Here is an 18,933-nt window from a genome sequence, read left to right on the forward strand (position 1 = left end):
AGAGTGGGTTCAAGTCAGTCTACCATGGAGATGTCCGAGGTTTGGTCAGGACCATGGATCTGCTGAGGGTGTACAACCTGGGACACATTTCACTTAAACTGTATTAGAATACCAAGGATCCATGCACAGCCCCCGGCCTATCAAGCTATCCACCAATGTTTTAGATTTCAGGGTCAGCTTGATCGCGTCATAAAATCCTGCTATGTCATGGAGGTGTCTGGCTTGTAAAATGTCGGATGGAAGGATAGAACAACAGTTCCACATTGACCTTATATACTATATTATTTTGCTAATCAAAGAATCCTTGTCCTCATGTGTCCCTAAGCTCAGCTACAGGGTCCTCACCATATAAACAGTTCCTGTGCTATCATATTGTGATGTTCTGTTTGGCCCTATCTAAAGGGTTTCCGTGGGGGGGGCATTGGTTTTCAATTCAGCCTTATATTTATGAGAAGCCAGAGTAGTGAAGGTCGTAGCAGAGATCAAAGGTGAGGGCATGGCGAGAGGGATATCAGGACAAGTACTAGATAAAAGGTGTCCAGACTGTTGTTTGCGTGTTATGCCTATGGTATTTTCTCTGCACCTATTGTGCTCTGAGATCGAGGTCATATAATAAGAGGACATACCGCTTGATTGAGGATTACCTGAAGGTGAGAGTATTAAAGTTTTTAAATGCCCATTCTCTGCTGTTAGAGAGAGCACTTAGACTTTCAGTCCAACACTCGTTCTTCAAGTTTCTAAATGAGGCAAGGATTCCTACAGAGTCCACACTACCCTCAACCTGCTCTGCCTCGGTTGTGTATGTTAGTCATTTGGACCTTAGGTAGCTTGTATATGATCACTAGGTGTGGTAGGGGGGTTACTTAAGTTGGTATCTGACAGCACACCCACTTTCTCCTCCTTTAGTTTAGTGGCTGTCGCTAGAAGTGTTAAATGAAAATTCATGTGAGGTCAGTGACTGATGTTAAAACTGTCGCAGGGATTCTGCTCCTACACAGAACTGTGCATAGAGACTTGGAACCTCAGTAAATTAGGGTGTAACAAAACTCACCTTAGTATCCAAATTCCCTTACCAGACTAGCAATCAGTGTCTCATTGGCCCCAATGATTATACAGCCCAGAACATGAACTTAGAATACCTCAGGTAACGTGGAACACACGAACACTATTTCGTTATACTATCATACCAGTCCAAAACGAGGAGTAAATGAAGACACGTGCAAGTTTGAAATATTTATTTCTGGTGCCGTGTTCTCAAGCGCAGTATCTTAGCTAATACAAGCAAACATATTATAAGTAACAAGGTTATCCGCATAGTTACTATTCCATAAAATACAAAGGGAGAAAGCATGTTAAAATGCTAAAGGTAAGAAGGCTAAATTGCACCTCAGTCTTACCCTCCCTTGGTAGTATATTATATTATATCTACAGAAGGTCTCTTGGGATTACAAGGGTGGCCCCATACCTCTGGTCCTAGTAGAAAGGGATCACATCATTTTCTAAACAAGCTCTGCATGCGAATGTTCTCAAAACTGTGTGTGCATGCTCTGCGCAGTGCATTATTAAACGTGCCAAAATCAGAGGTGGCCACAACTGCATATGCGTTATGTCTAGGACGTGCGCTGATCAGACCGAACAACAACCACTGTGTTGAAATAACCTTTAAAGCCTCGGCACTCACTGTTCAGCCATAGCTTACCAAGCAGGGCTGATACTATAGGAACACATATTATTCTCACGTGAAGCAAAATATTCTGCTAGACTCTAAACATTTATAATATTGTGTGCCTTGTGCAAAAAGAGCAGAGAGGAAAAATGGTGTTTAAACTTCTAATAAGCTCATGCTAACTTAACGCAGTGTAAAGGCAAAGCCCATCTCCATGACAAAACAAAAAGCCATGCTATTGTTTTCTTTTCTTAGTAATAGTCTTCATTCTTTTTTCATAACAAACTAGGACAAATTATTTTCACATACCTTAAATATTCCCCTTTTTATTGACAAAGTGTTCCATTATACCAATTATTTAATGTTTCCTTCCTACATTTTCTTCACAGTTGTGTAGCCTTTCAAGATGAAATAAACAGAATAGAGCAAGTTAGTACATGTCAATCTATGGTGTCCAACCCTTTCCTGCTGTTAGCATAGCAGTTAAGCAATGCAATTTGGGTCTTTCGGTGTGGTGCATTAAAGTTGAAACTCCAGGAGCATCCCTCTGATTTAATAGAGGTCTCCTGCTGCTGCCATCGGATAACAGAGATCGGGAAGTGATACCACTTCCCCTGGGATCACAGCTTACTGGACTTTGGACGTTGCTTTGACTCATCTACCGGTTTGTGTCCCTGTCGCCCTTCCCCTCCTCTTTCCAGGCGATGTCCTTCACCCTCCCCTTTCCCGCCTTCATTACCTGTCTACTTTCCCAGCTCCTTCCCCTCTCCTCTGAATCTTTCCCCTTGTTTGCTTTTCCCCTTTCGTATTTGTGCTTATTGTTTATCTTGACCCTACAAGTAACTATTTTGCCATGCTCTAATAACTGTGTAACCTTTGTAACGATGTAACCTGTAACTATGATCTGATGCTCATGTATATAAAACCTTTAAAATAAAAAATAAAAATAAACAAGATGTAGCAAGAACCACATGCCTGTTCAAGCACTCAGGTAGATTTTCAATAGCCCTGCATCATGTATAGGTGCAAAGGTGTGATTAGTGATTAGAGGGGTGGTAGACGATCACTTGCATGAACCCTCAGCCTGCTGTGTGGGATTAGTCAAAAGGGATTTTAGAGAAAATGGGTGATTTTTTGTCATGGTTTTTGGGGTGAATTCTTCCCTGATCACCCTCCAGAAACAACTTCACCTCCTCAACAAGAGATGGAGAAGGCTGAGGCTTGGTAGAGACATTAGCTGACATGAGTTTGCAACTTTCAATCAATCACTCAATCAATCAATCAATCAATCAATCAATCAATCAATCAATCAATCAGTACTTGTAAAGTGCACTACTTACCCGTGAGGGTCTCAAGGCGCTGGGGGGTGGGGGGGGGGGGTGCCGCTATTGCTCGAAGAGCCAGGTCTTGAGGAGTTTTCTGAAGGTGAGAATGTCTTGGGTCTGCCGTAGGTGGGTAGGGTGTTCCAGGTCTTGGCGGCGAGGAAGGAGAAGGATCTGCCGCCGGAGGTCGTTCGTTGGATGCGGGGGAGCGGAGCTGGTGGGTGGGGGTGTAATAGCTGAGTCTGCTGTTAAGGTAGGCTGGTCCGGTGTTGTGGAGTGCTTTGTGTGCGTGGGTGAGGAGCTTGAAGGTGATCCTCTTGTCGACGGGGAGCTAGTGTAGGTCTCTCGGGCGGAGGCGTTTTGGATGCGTTGCAATTCTCACAGGTGTTTGGCCGGGATTCCTGTGTAGAGTACTTTGCCGTAGTCCAGCCTGCTGCTGACGAGGGCCTGTGTCACTGTTCTTCTTGTTTCGGTGGGGATCCACTTGTAGATCCTGCGGAGCATGCAGAGGGTGTTGTAGCAGGAGGAGGTGACGGCGTTGCCTGTTTCGACATGGAGAGAGAGGTGTCGAGTATGATTCCTAGGTTGCGTGCGTGATCAGTGGGTGTTGGTGCTGTTCCCAGGAGTTGTCCCATGCTGAGGGGGTCAGTCCGAGGATGAGGATCTCCGTCTTGTCAGAGTTCAGCTTCAGTCGGCTGCTCCTCATCCATTCGGCGACGTCCTTCCTTCCCTTGTGGAGGTTGGTTTTGGCAGTGTGCGGGTCCTTGGTGAGGGAGAGGATGAGTTCGGTGTCGTCAGCGTAGGAGATGAAGTTGAGGTCGTGCTGGCCGGCCACTTGTGCGAGGGGGGCCATGTATGCGTTGAACAGTGTTGGGCTGAGGGATGAGCCCTGGGGTATGCCGCAGATGATGTTGGTGGCTTCGGATCGGAAGGGTGGGAGTGGGACGCTCTGGGTTCTACTGGTGAGGAAGGACGTGGTCCAGTCTAGGGCTTTCTCTTGGATTCCGGCTTCTTGGAGACGTGTCTTTAGTGTGCGGTGGCAGACCGTGTCGAAGGCGGCTGACAGGTCCAGGAGGATGAGGGCTGATGTTTCTACGTTGTCTAGTTGGCGCCTGATGTCGTCTGTGGCGGCGATGAGGGCTGTTTCGGTGCTGTGGTTTCTTCTGAATCCGGACTGGGATGGGTCTAAGATGTTGTTGTCCTCGAGGTGGCGGGTCAGTTGCATGTTGACGATTTTCTCGAAGATGCGGGTGGTGTTCGTCGGGTGGGTGAGGACTGGCTTTGTTGGGGTGGTGGAGGTGTTGAAGGTGTCGTGGATATCAGCGATCTTGAGGTGGAGGAAGGTGGCCAGTGAGTCGCACAGTTCTTGTGATGGTGGGATGTCATTGGCGTTGGCGCTGGGGTTGGAGAGTTCCTTAACCTTAACGATGCTGAAGAGCTCTTTGCTGTCGTATGCGTTGTTGTCCAGGCGGGCTTTGAAGGAAGATCTCTTGGCTAATCTGATGAGGTGGTGATGTCTGTGGGTGGCATCCTTGTGGGCTGCGTGGCTGTCTGGTGTTCGTTCGTGTAGACATTTCTTCTCCAGTTTCCGGCATGCTTGTTTGGAGGTCTGGAGTTCTTCGGTGAACCAGGTGGCTTTCTTGTTGGTGCCACTGTTGGGGGCTTCCTTGAGTGGGGCAAGGATGTTGGCGCAGTCGTCGATCCATTGTCTGAGGTTGCGGGCGGCGGCGTCTGGGTCGGTGGGGTCAGCTGGCGGGTTCTGGGCAAGGGTGGTGTTCAGCTGGTTCTCTGTGACTTTGCTCCAGCATCGGCGGGGCAACTGTTGGTTTTGGTGGTGTGTGGTGGGTTTCCTGAAGGTGAAATGGATGCAGCGGTGGTCGGTCCAGTGGAGTTTGGTGGTGTGGTTGAAGGAGACGTGGGTGTTTGTGGAGAAGATGGGGTCAAGTGTGTGGCCAGTGGTGTGGGTGGGTGCGGTGATTAGTTGTCTGAGGCTGAGGTTGGCGAGGTTGTCGATCAGGGGGGCGGAGTTGGCGTATTTGTTATTCTCGAGGTGGAAGTTTAGGTCCTCGAGGATGATGTAGTCCGTGGAGGCGAGTGCGCGGGTACTGGCGAGGTCGGCGATGGAGTTGCTGAACTGTGCTCGGGTCCGGGGGGTCTGTAGACGAATGTTCCTCTGAGGGTGGTATTGGGGTCGGTGTGGATCCGGAAGTGCAGGTGTTCGGCGGTGTTGAGGGTGTCGTTTGAGTGGGTGGAGACCTTGAGGGTTGACTTGTGGACGAAGGCTATTCCTCTACCGCTTCCGTTGGTGCGGTCCTTGCGGGTGACCTTGTAGCCGTCCGGGATGGCTATGGTGATGTTGGGTGCCGAGGAGTCGTTCCACCAGGTCTCGGTCAGGAAGGCAACGTTAGGGGCGGAGGTGTCGAGCAGGTCCCAGAGCTCGACGGCGTGTTTGCGTGCGGAGCGGGTGTTGAGGAGTATGCAGCAGTGGTGATTGGGCTCGTTATTTGGGGGTTTGGTGGCTCTGTCGCAGGTGAAACTGCAGGTGCGGTAGGAGAAGGATCCGTGGGTGCGTTTTGCTGCGGCCTGGAAGCAGCTGTGGTTTCGGCTGGCATTGAGTGCGTGGAGAGTGCCAGAGCCGAAGCGGAGTCTGGCGGCGTGGCGTTCGAGTGGTCCAGGGGTTCTGGTGCTGGGTGTGGTCCAAGCGCAGACGGGCCAGCGGCACGGCCGCGCAGCTGCCGCCATTTAAGGCGGTGAGGGAGGGAGGAGCAGCTGGGAGGTGGGAGCGGGGCGGCAGATGGACGGCAAGGGGGTGGGGCCGCAGGGGAGCAGCAGTGGGGAATGGGCCAAAGGTAAACAGAGGAGAAAAGGGGGAGGGGGGAACGAGCTGGGCGAGCGGACGCAAGAGCAAAATAGTACAGTAAGGGCAAAGCGAAGGCAATACAGTACAGCAATTCACAAGAAAACAGGCACAAAGTGGGGATAATAAACTGATTGGGCACAACAGACAGTCAGAAACGGGGCACAGCGGGATCGAACTCACGGCAAAGCGGCAGCGGCAGCGAGGGAGGCACTGGCCCACAGGTGGAGCTGTGCGGCAGGTGGGGAGCGACCTGGCCTGCAAGCAGGGTCAGGGTTTGCTCTCACTGCCGCACAGCGGCCGCCATTTAAGGCTGGGAGGTGGGAGCGGGGTGGCTGATGGACGGCAAGGGGGCGGGGCCGCAGGGGAGCAGCGGTGGGGAACAGGCCAAAGGGGGGGAGGGGGGAACAAGCTGGACGAGCGGACACAAGAGCAAAACAGTACAGTAAGGGCAAATCGAAGGCAAGGCAGTACAGCAATTCACAAGAAAACTGGCACAAAGCGGGGATAATAAACTGATAAACTTTGTTTTTCTTACCCAATAAGGTGTACGCTGCTTTCCATTTTTCCATAGCAACAGCATGAATTAACCCATGTGTGTTTCAGGCAGCAAAACAAGCACCAGGCACGAGGTGAGAAAAACGATATTTAAGTAGCACCTAGATGTATTGGACGATGCACACGAGGCTAAAAAAAGAAACTTGGAGGGAAATACCAAGTAAAATCTATTGCAAGAGTAGAAAAGGAAGACCTCTTCATACAGAAAATAACACTATTACAACTGTTATTATGCAGATACAGACAGTAGATCACATCGTTGCGTTGCAAGCTAAGAAGGAGGCTCCACCATCCAATAGTTCAGAGCCAATTAAACAATAATATGCTGGTCAAACTTCAACAACTTTTGTCTGTCTCTGCAACACAAACAAACCAGCCTTAAGAGCAGCAAAAAATTATATTTCAAGAGAGATGCAAAAACACATACAATACAATGCCCACGAGAGACCAGGATCCCAGGCCGCAGGACCAAATCTAGTTGCCCTACCTCTTCCTGGCGCTGACGGGTGCAGAATGGGCCCGCCCTTGGCCCGGGCTTTGGTACCATGTATTGCGCTATGTAGCGCCGAGCTTTGGACACAGGTCCCGGTGGTAACAGGGCTGCCTCAAGGGGCCCTAGGCGTTGCAAGCAATGAAGTCCTACAGAGCCGTTGGTTAACCTGCACTGCGTGACTGGGTATCACGATATGTAGCGCCTAGCTATGAACACAGGTGCTGGTGTTCACAAGGCCGCCTCAAGGGGCCCTATGCATTGTGGGCAATGAAGTCTTGCAGGGCTGTTGGTTAACCCATGCTGCGAGATAGGGACACAGTTCCGGCAATGAAAAGGCTCCCTCCCGGCCCCTAGTCAATGTGGGCAACGAAGTCCTGCAGAGCCGTTGGTTAACCTGCACTGCGGGACCGGGTATTACGCTATATAGCAATGAACTATGGACACAGGGGCCAGTGATGGTGATCGCAAGGCCAACTCCAGGGGCCCTAGGTGATGTGGGCAATGAAGTCCTGCAGAGCCATTTGTGAACCCGCGCTGCAGGACCAAGTATGGCACTATATAGCGCTGAGCTATGGTCATAGGTGCAGATGATGACAAGTCGGCCTCCAGGGGCCCTAGATGATGTGGTCAATGAAATCCTGCAGAGCCGTCGGTTACCCAGCCTTATGTCTTTTAATTTTTATTAAGATACCATTTTTTACAGTGTACATTACTCTCAGGATAGAGTTTTCCCTTTCGTTAGGGGTAATCGGCGTGGAAGCTGGAAGTTGGATTGTGTCTCTTCGGGTAAGCTAAGGCTCATTTTAACTTACATTTTAACATAATTTAGAGTTTTTAGGGTGGATATTTTATGTTTTGGGAGGGTCAGGAAGGTGTTTTGGTGTAAAATAGTTTCCTTGTGTTGTAAGTCAGTTATATTTTGTATGATCGTTCATGTTAATGTTAAGAATAGTAATGTGTATTATGTGTTTTAATTTTAATGTTAACATGTATTTAAGTTTAAGGTGGTATATCTGTAGTATGTTGTAGTTTTGTTCATTATAGTTCTATGTTTGTGGCTTGGGAATAATTTTTATGTTTGTGTTTATTATACTTGACAGATTAACACTTCTATCAAGGTCATTATTTTTTTTGTGTTCCCTGTTTTTATTTTTGTCGGATTTTTATTAGATATATTTAAACTGTTTCAGTTTTTACAGGCCATTTCCACTTCATTGATTTAATTTATAAAATTCCATGCATGTATTGTAATTGTTTTGGTCGGTTGGGTCTGGGTTTGGGCTAAGGTTTTTTGGATTCTAAATTCGTGGTAACTGGTTATTAAAGAATTTCTTTGAGCTGATAAAATGTCCGATGATATCTGTGCATTGCTGCTTGGAATGAATTACACTAGTCTTCTACTGGTTAGTTGGTTTTTGATGTTTTGTTTAAGAAAATATTTATGTATATGTGCAGTATTTCTTTAGCACATAGTTGGTGTATAGCTGGTGAAATGGAGGTGCACATATTGTAAATGTTCCATCCATGCCAATATAGTGCTTTTTGTTTTTGTCAGTAGCAAATATGAGTAATTTTTTTAATTACTGAGCTGATCATATAATACTTTAGTGTGGGTTGCAATGAGATGTTCTGGGATATCTATTTCCGAAAACGGTTTTGGTGCTGGAATAGCTAGAGACAAGAGATCCCAAGTAGCATGTTAACGTGATGACTTCAATGTTGGTTCAGAGTGTAACCTCTCCAAAATAATATGAGATGCCTGAAGATATGCACAACCCAGTGCTGACTGGGCGGTGGAGTGTGTGAAATGGGGAATATGCACGGTGCCCAGCTGGTACATATAAGGTTGAAGGAGGGTGCAGATTACCTCAATCCCCCCAATGTTCTTCCAAACTCTTTACAAGGATCTAGAATCTTAGCATTTTGCTCATGGATCTGTGTTGGTTCAGTACATTGATGACTTGTTATTTGCCTAACCTACGAGGAAGACATGTAAATGTGGCACTATTGCTTTAGTGAATCATTTGGCTCATGGAAGGGCATAAATTCTCCCTCTCAAAAGTGAATTAATCTATTTAGGGCACAAGTTAGAGAAAGGGGGGAGGAATGTGTCCAGGGAAGGAAGACAGCTGTGCTATAGATGGCTCTGCCATGTGTAAAGAGAGAGGCGAGGTAGTTACTTGGTATGGTCTGATCTGGTTTAGTCTGGTACTATGGGCAGTGGATTCTCAACTTTGCCTTCATAGCCCAACCCTTTCAATGATTGACAAAGAAGGATATGTCTAATTCAGTGACCTAGTCAGAAGATTGTCAAAAGTAATTTCTAAAGCTTTAAAATGCTTCGTGTTTATCTCAGCCATAGGTATACCAGATCATGATAAAGATTTTTCTTGTACTGTACTGAGTGGGAGGTGTGCTCTTTGTCTGTGCTGGCACAATGCCAAAAGTCTGTCATGACAGCTCTCTCAGGATGCTTATGTGTCATTGCCATAGCTGCAATGGCAGTGGAACAATCCGATATTATTATGTTGGGGCATTTTGTTACATGGTATGTACATCATTCAGTTGACATTTTGTTAATGTGATGTAAAACACAACATTAGATGGATGCCTGATTTAGGCGTTATGAAATAGCCTTGTTTGCTACTCCCAGAATATCTATATCTAGAATTGGCAAAGCCAATAGGTTTCACCTATTTTCTGTCTCTGTCCACAGTCAGGTACATATTCAGGGTGCATGCTCAGCCTCTACACTCTTACAGACACACACCCAGTGTGCGCATGTCTCACAGAAACACAGTATGCACAGGGATAGAGAGGTGTTAACTCTTTACTTACAAACACAATCGTAGTTAATGTCCATGTAAAGTAAACCATAGTGTTCATGGGGTTTAGCAAGGTTTGGAAAAGGTAAGTTGATTTTCATACTTTGGCACTCACATCTTTAAAAAAACATTAACAAAACGTGTAGTTAACATCTAAATCAATTTATCCACTATTGATACGAAACCTTGCAGCTTTCTTGACCTCCAGATTCATCTCACAAACCCAATCCGCATAATGCTAACCTCAAAAATCGACTAATGTCATTAAAGAAGGCAGATGAGAATCTTTATTGCAGAGAGACCACTAGGTTTAAGGCTTTAAACACATTAGATACAGGGCCGGACTGGCCTTAGCACCCGGAAGGGTGGGGGCCGGTTTTGTACCGATGGGAGCCGTTTTTAGGTCGATCCTAGTGCAGCGCACATGCTCTGCTTGTCGAGGCATGGTGTATCTGGTGTATGTAGTTCAAGAACCTCCCACCTTTTCAATTGGTTTGTGTTAGTGCCCTTCTTAAATTCTTGATTTTGTTTGGCAGATGAGCTTAATTAGTCCCGCCTTTTAGGTGATTTGGTCCCTCCCAGGTGACTGGAAAGGCGGGATTTTACCTCTAGAGTCTGCTGATCATTCTCCAGAATCCCGTCACAGGTCGACTAGACCTTTTTACCTGCCATATAGTGAATTAGGCAATCTGTCATAACAAATGAACAATTTAGAAATCCCAATTGCTTCCCCCAAGAACCACTGACCAAAGCTAAGTTTGAAAAGTTTATTACATAACTAAAAATAACTGCAGGTACAAACACCTCAGCAAGAGGTTCAGAAGGTAAACAGGCACTAATACAAACATAATCCTACGGAAAAGTCTCAGGCGACTGATGAACAACACCAGGATCAATTCCAGGACCATCAGACTAAACAAAATACCTATAACCTGGGTTCTGGTACTCATCGGAATAAAAGACATAAATTCAGGTTAATCTGTCCCTACACTACTCTAAGTGACATCCCTACTCAACAATAGCCCAACCTAATCAAAAGGTGTCAGCAGTGGTGACTTCAAAGAAGTTCACTCACTTCTCTCCAATACTAAAGAATCTGTCATAGCTAAGCTATTTACCAAGACCAACCACTCTCTCTGACTCCTCAGCCCATCTGCTCTGCCTCCACCCTCGGGGTGCTGTCCCTAATACGAAACCCCAAAATGCAAATGACACGCCTTTAGGTACGCCTTCTCCAAGGTGTCGATTACATGGAGTTTTTCCACATTGGCCTTCTTCCATCCCTGTCCATTAAACGTCCTTGGGTCTCAGACTCTCTGTCGCTTCCAGTTGTATCTTCAAATTCCTGGTTTACTCCTCCATGTCTGAGTCTAGCATTTCTAACTCTCATACACAATGGGCCCTTCTACTCTACAAACTACTGGGTGATGCACCTGCAAAAGAATATACGCACATAGGCTCACATTCTAATAATGTTGCAACATTTTCTAAAGCCTCTTTCATAAGCATTTCTACCGTTTATATGTTTAAGCAAAACATTTTCATACAGGCCTGCGCCATTTCATAACTAGGCCTCAGCTAGACTTTAGGCCTTACGTTTAAATGAGCCATTCTCTGTGTTCTCTAGGCCTTCCACCTTAACGACAAATGCATTTTCTATATATTCGACTAATCATTGAGTACATAAAGCATGATCACATTTCAGTTTATCAATCTGAAGACACATTAGCAAATCAATTAAACACTCTTCTTAATAGTAAAAGATTTCATTTCAAAGCAGCTCTACATTGCAGTAAATATGAATTTGTACCCTGTAACGTTGGTTCTGCTTATTCTCTGATACCAATTTACTTGAGTACTTGTCATACATTGCGTCTAAACATGATTAAAAGTCCTCTATATTTGCGGGTGCTAACTATTTGTACATATGCTGCACCCCTACAAATTTCACTGTAAATGGCGCTCTCTCAGTTCCCCCCTTTGATGACCTGTGTCATCACCACCCACACATCTTCCTTAGGGTAAGATCCGACTAAACTGAGCTTGTGGCCATTTTCCCTCGCTTGAATGATTCCAACGCTCTCCGACTGCAGCCTTTCCATTCGCATCTCTTGCGCTCTCATTGATCTCGCCAACCTATTGGACCTGTACCACTTGCACAATCTTACCAAACAACAACAATGGGAGAGGTAGGGAGAATCAAGAAGGCTTCTCTCAATCCCCGGTTCAATGTAGATAAACAAAAAGAGAGAGGCCAAATCAGTCTCAAAAATGCCACTAGATTGGAGCGAGATAACTAAGGATCACACACTCACTTAGGGTGAAAAGGAAAGCCCTCACACACCGACCTAGTCAGTGTCATGCTTCATCATCGGGCCCCACCAAAGAGGCCGAGTGCCTCTTTGGTGTGCTACAACGCCAGAAAGACTGCGGAGCTGGTTGTGTGAAGGAGGACGTGTTGTGAGGGTGAGTTAAATTAAAAGTGTCTAAACGAGTATCAAAAAAAAAAAAATTTTTATTAAATGATCCCTAAGACACGATTTAACAGGTATTATGTGTCTGAATTTGGTTGCCAAGGATTAGGAATGGTAAACTTCAGATAAATACAGTAGATAAATTAGTCAGTCTGACTAATTTATCTACTGTATTTATCTGAATTTTACCATTCCTAATCCTTGGCAACCAAACCATTGTCCTGATCGACAACATCTCACCCTCAACCAACACCAATGACTTGGCAGTATTGATTGACAATTCATCCACAACAGTTGCCAGCCGCCGTATCTTTATGTCATTCAAAATGACTCCCAACATAGGTATCGCTGCTCCAAACACATCTCCCACATTTGCTCCAGCACTTTCCCCTCGCTTTACCCTCCTTTGAGACCCTCCCTCTAAGAGCTCGAAATCCTCAGTATGGTAAATTTTGGGAAAGATAATTGCTAGATAACACGTTCCATACCACTTCTCTGGCAATCTCACATACGCATTCTTTCCACAGACAAAATACACAGTAGGAATCACCTGAACCACGCTCTTCAAGAAGTCCTTTGTATAGTATTCTAAGGTGAAGGTGTGGTCACACGTAGTCTGACCCACATACACATTTTCATAATACGTCTGTGGTCTGTGCAGACACAACTTCCCTTTCTGTACCTCATCCAGAGCTATTGGGCCATAACTCCCTCTTAACTTATGCTGCTTCTCTTCTTCGGTCCAATCTACCTTTCCTTGCCCTGAATCTCGCAACTTTTTCTGTTTCGTGTACCTATCTTCTACTTGTTCAATGAACTTCTTTTCTACGTCTGACAACGAACATGTCAGATTGTGTCGGTGTGCATACGGGGTGTCTAGCTCTCGAGTGGGAATGAAAAAATATCCGAGTCTGTCCTCTGACTTATAATAGTCCCACTTGTTCAAATGCTTATAGTTCGGAACTTCTGGCAACACAGCATCATAATTCGAAAAGAAATATTCAAAGTGATTTCACCCATAAAGGATACTAATCAGCAAACTACAGGATATTCCATATGTCAATGGAAGGTGATGGTATCTAATACCCTCATCTACTGAAGCTGGTAATTGCATGCACACATAACAGTCTTTTGCATCCATCGCCTCAATGTATTCATACAACAGCTTTGCATAAGCATTCTGCCCAAAATTTCCTTTAGACAGATCAGTATGTAGCCTACGGCTTTCTGCAGCTAGTATGGCCTTCTCTCTTCGCTCCCTCTCTTCTTTCTGGCTAGGGGTAACAGGTGTCGGTGTCCCCACAGCCTTCTCTACTTGTTCGTGTGGTGCAAAATAAGAAACTAAAACTACTATAGCTATAAGGAGTATTACTCCTCCTAAAAGCGTGCCTACTATGCACTTGGCTCTACGATTCGGGTTTCCAGGCGCCATGGTCTCAGTACAAAGTAGTTCGTTCTCGGAAAGCACCCAAAGTCTCTTTCTGTGCTATTTTGAGTCTCTCGAACCACCTTGAAAAGCGGAAAGTCCCGTTTCAGTTCTTCTTTTGTTCACTTGACAGACAACCTTAACCCTTCTCCGTCCTCTGTGGAAAAGTCCGTAAATTTGTTCTTCTTCCACTCGGCTCTAGGTTAAGTTCAACAATTATTTACAAAATCTTTTTCAAAAGTCTTTCAAAGCAATTCAAAGTTCAAAATTCTCAATAGTCTATGATTATACTTGATGCGATTGCTTGCAACACATAATCTAAAAGTTCCATGCGGAGCACGACTTCATCATATACTGGCATGTCGGGTACAGACGTTGGGAAAATCAGTCTTTCCACGAGTAAATCACGTATCTTGCTTAGGAGAGGGGGATTGGGAATGGTGAGTGTCAGTTTACCTTCGATTTCAAGTCCAGGAACCAACAGTATCACTTCCAGCTTAACATTTGGGATCGTACTGGTCACTGCTACTGACCTCACCCTCCCGGACCTCAGTACTCCCGGCATTGGTACTCCTAGCATAGGTAAAAGGGTAGGTCCACTCTGGGGTGGTGTATCTTTGGCAAGGTACTCTCACCCTCCTTGACCTTCTCGGACCCCCTTGTTCAGCTCCTTGTTCTCCCTCTTCAGGATCTGATTCTTCGGACACAGGAGCAAGATCTGTTTCGGAAGCCAATCTCACATTCATTCGCCTCCGTCTCTCTGGCCAATGATCCCCTGCCCTTCTTGCCCTTCTTGTTCTCGTTCGCACACCCTATTCGTCTCCACTGTCGACCTCTTCTGCGCTCAGGTCGCCTTCTCCGCCACTTCCTCCCTCTGGGGCAGATTCCGTGTCACTTTCGTCTTGGCCGTTTCCTGATTGATCAGGGGAGTCCCCAAGTTCAACAGGCACCCCCACAGCTTGACTCGCTCCCTCTAATGGATCTTCTTCTTTGTTATTATTTTCATCTACGAGAAGAGCTGTTCTCTCCTTGGGTGCTGGGACTCGTCGGGTGTGAGAAGCATGAACCCAATTTGGCAATCCACCGCACTTCACAGCAGTAGTAGTGACTAGGATCACTTGGAAAGGTCCCCTCCAACGTACGTCCAGGCAGCTCTTCCTGACGTGCTTCCGCACCAAGACACAGTCACCAGGGCACAGGTCGTGACAAAGGTCGCTAGAAGCCGGAATTTCAGCAGCCTGCACCATTTTGACCCCACCATCCCCATCTGAATGGTCCCCGCATTTGGCTGACATTGGCGTTCCCCCTAGCTCAGGATTGTATGGAGGTGGTCTCTCTGCCAACATCCTCTCTATCAGGCCATCGTCTGTCTCGCTGTCCTCATCCTCGTCTTCTGTATTTCACCTCTGTGCATCTAGCAACGGGTACAATCTATCTCCTTCTATAGTCTGTACCCTCCATCTCTTTTCCATGGCATCCCATCTCGCATCTTGGACTGCCTTAACTGATCGTTTCACTCTTTCTTGTCGCCTATCTCTGCCCCTGTCACGGGCTGCCCTGATCCATGCATTTAACGCTTCAAATTGTGTTGGTCTGGGCAAAGGTCGCAACGCAGCCATAATCGCTTTCAGCTGATACAACACTTCTAGTCTAAACGTCCCGTATTTCGGGAAGGTCAATTCTTCATTTCCATCTGTCATCTTACACCAGGTATCAAGCCACAATATGGTATGCAACCCAACATTCGTAGCCATGTAATGAGCTGGAGTATCCTCGGGTGGAGCCTCCTCCCCACCCCGAGGTTCTATCTTGTTTTCGCCTTTGAAACATTTCCGCAACATCTTAAAACATTTCATGATGAAAACCCAAAACGTTTCCTTGTTCCGCAGCGCTTGTTTACTTCCTGATGACAATCCACCAATCTCAGCGCGGCTTCTCACTAACCGCCCTATCTCAGCGCGGCTCCACACCAACCGACCAATCGCAGCGCGGCTCTTTCTGACGTCACTCGCCTCCGTTTCGCAGCAGTTCCCCTCCTTTCTCCGTGCTTCTCGCGGTCTCGCATGCGTCCCAATCATACACTGAAAATGAATACTTCCAACCAAGCAACCACTTCCCTGACTGTACGGCCACAGTCTAACTGTAATTGTCACCCAAACTGGCAAATGTCTGTCCGCGAACGACCGGACAATCGCCTCACTGATAGGTTACAAACTCACGGCAACTTCCGACCAGTGTCTGTTACCCACGCACTCACACATTCGTTCCCCCTATCTGGGTCTTGCGGGCGATTAATGGTACCTCACAACCCCCTTAACAATGGTCAACAATTACTATGGGTGTTCGATACACCCGGACCACTTGGACTCTTCCCGAACCCAAGATTTTCACTGGTTGCGCGCGCTCACAACCTGTTCCTCTTTCACACTACAGGCATTCAACTCCGCAAGACAATACAACACACAATACAACATAACACCGCAATCTAGCAACGCATGACCCTTTTCATACTCACTCTCCTTCGACCTGCTGCTTTCTGCCGCACTGTCACTCTCCGTCAGTTTCCGTGGAACGCCGTCCTCCATCCGCGATTCTCTGGACACTCATCCTTGGTTCTATGGGCCTCGGGGAAATCTCAACCTACTTCTGGATTACCCTCACTCTAGAAGGTAAACCATCCTACTCTGCTACCAACTGGAAAGGCGGGATTTTACCTCTAGAGTCTGCTGATCATTCTCCAGAATCCCGTCACAGGTCGACTAGACCTTTTTACCTGCCATAGAGTGAATTAGGCAATCTGTCATAACAAATGAACAATTTAGAAATCCCAATTGCTTCCCCCAAGAACCACTGACCAAAGCTAAGTTTGAAAAGTTTATTACATAACCAAAAATAACTGCAGGTACAAACACCTCAGCAAGAGGTTCAGAAGGTAAACAGGCACTAATACAAACATAATCCTACGGAAAAGTGTCAGGCGACTGATGAACAACACCAGGATCAATTCCAGGACCATCAGACTAAACAAAATAGCTATAACCTGGGTTCTGGTACTCATCGGAATAAAAGACATAAATTCAGGTTAATCTGTCCCTACACTACTCTAAGTGACATCCCTACTCAACAATAGCCCAACCTAATCAAAAGGTGTCAGCAGTGGTGACTTCAAAGAAGTTCACTCACTTCTCTCCAATACTAGAGAATCTGTCTTAGCTAAGCTATTTACCAAGACCAACCACTCTCTCTGACTCCTCAGCCCATCTGCTCTGCCTCCACCCTCGGGGTGCTGTCCCTAATACGAAACCCCAAAATGCAAATGACACGCCTTTAGGTACGCCTTCTCCAAGGTGTCGATTACATGGAGTTTTTCCACATTGGCCTTCTTCCATCCCAGTTAGTTAAACGTCCTTGGGTCTTAGACTCTCTGTCGCTTCCAGTTGTATCTTCAAATTCCTGGTTTACTCCTCCATGTCTGAGTCTAGCATTTCTAACTCTCATACACAATGGGCCCTTCTACTCTACAATCTACTGGGTGATGCACCTGCAAAAGAATATACGCACATAGGCTCACATTCTAATAATGTTGCAACATTTTCTAAAGCCTCTTTCATAAGCATTTCTACCGTTTATATGTTTAAGCAAAACATTTTCATACAGGCCTGTGCCATTTCCATAACTAGGCCTCAGCTAGACTTTAGGCCTTACGTTTAAATGAGCCATTCTCTGTGTTCTCTAGGCCTTCCACCTTAACGACAAATGCATTTTCTATATATTCGACTAATCATTGAGTACATAAAGCATGATCACATTTCAGTTTATCAATCTGAAGACACATTAGCAAATCAATTAAACACTCTTCTTAATAGTAAAAGATTTCATTTCAAAGCAGCTCTACATTGCAGTAAATATGAATTTGCACCCTGTAACGTTGGTTCTGCTCATTCTCTGATACCAATTTACTTGAGTACTTGTCATACATTGCGTCTAAACATGATTAAAAGTCCTCTATATTTGCAGGTGCTAACTACTTGTACATATGCTGCACCCCTACAAATTTCACTGTAAATGGCGCTCTCTCAGACTGCCCCAGTTACTGTAGTCTTACACTTTTTTAAATATATTTTCATTCCTGCTGCACTCTCTTTTTGTTTGTTTTCCCTCCGCTTGTGTATTTGCACAGCGTCCTTCACGAACGCAATGCATCAAGTTTTGGATGGCATTTATATTATGGCTGACTTATCTTTCCTTCGCTGCCTCTGTTTTTGGCATCCCCCTCCCTCCCTGAAATAGGAGCCCCACCCACCCTCCGAGCACAAACAAAGTTGTGGATTTCTTAGTACATGTGGGTGAGCAGACGCCCAGACTTTAGTTAGGAAATATGCCATCTGAACAAATTAAACAATGGAAACAAAACTACAAATGCCGATCATACTAAGAAAAAAATCTCAGTATGATCGCCATTTGTAATTTTGTTTCCATTGTTAATTTGATGGCGTATTTTTTGGTGGCACGGGTAGAGTGGAAACTGAGACTTGAATCAGTTCCCTGCTCATGAAGTCGGCAGCTCTGTAGCTTACATTACAGCATTTCAAACATTTAGCTTCCACCGAAGCATCACCAATATGGCTGCACCAAAATGCTGCTACATGGAAGTGACTGAAGGAAACAGCAAAACAATTGAAGTTGAAAGCGTAGTCTGGGCCATTGGTACACTACCGCTAGCCCATGCCAGAAAGCAGATTAGTCCGGGTGGGGGTGAAAGCGGTGCGAGCGGGGGCTGAACAGGTACACCAACCCAGGCGAGGTGAGCGCAGGCAGCTCCTGCTTTCTCATTCACTGCTTCCAAGTGTTACTATTTGTCTGTATGCTTTGTGCACTTCTCTCCCCTGCATAGTGTACCCCATGTGCTTATCCCCACCCCGTTATGTTCCTCTTCACCAATGCACTCCTCTTCTATGCCTGTTTTTGCTTTCCCCACTTGCGCCCTCTGTTTTGTTTCCCCCTTTCCCCATGTTGCTTCCTTCCTTTTCAGCCTCCTCATGTTGTATCCATGTAGCTTCTCTGTCCTATGACGCATTTAGCATCGTTGCTTCTGCCCTGAGTTGCTTCCTCTGCCCCCGTCCTCCTGCTTTAAATAAAACACTTGTTTTTAAATGCCGTGGCTTCTTCCTTAGTGTTGGGTCAGTCTGTTGCCCACCTCTACTTGTAGACCTTAATTTTCATCACTAATTGTGATGCGTGAAGTCCTCTGAGCTTGGCGAACTATCATATCTGATCTTTGGGAAAGGTCAGACTTCTATTTAATTGTGAAG

This window comes from Lissotriton helveticus, chromosome 4_1 (assembly GCF_964261635.1).
Source record: "Lissotriton helveticus chromosome 4_1, aLisHel1.1, whole genome shotgun sequence".
Taxonomy (NCBI): Eukaryota; Metazoa; Chordata; class Amphibia; order Caudata; family Salamandridae; genus Lissotriton; species Lissotriton helveticus.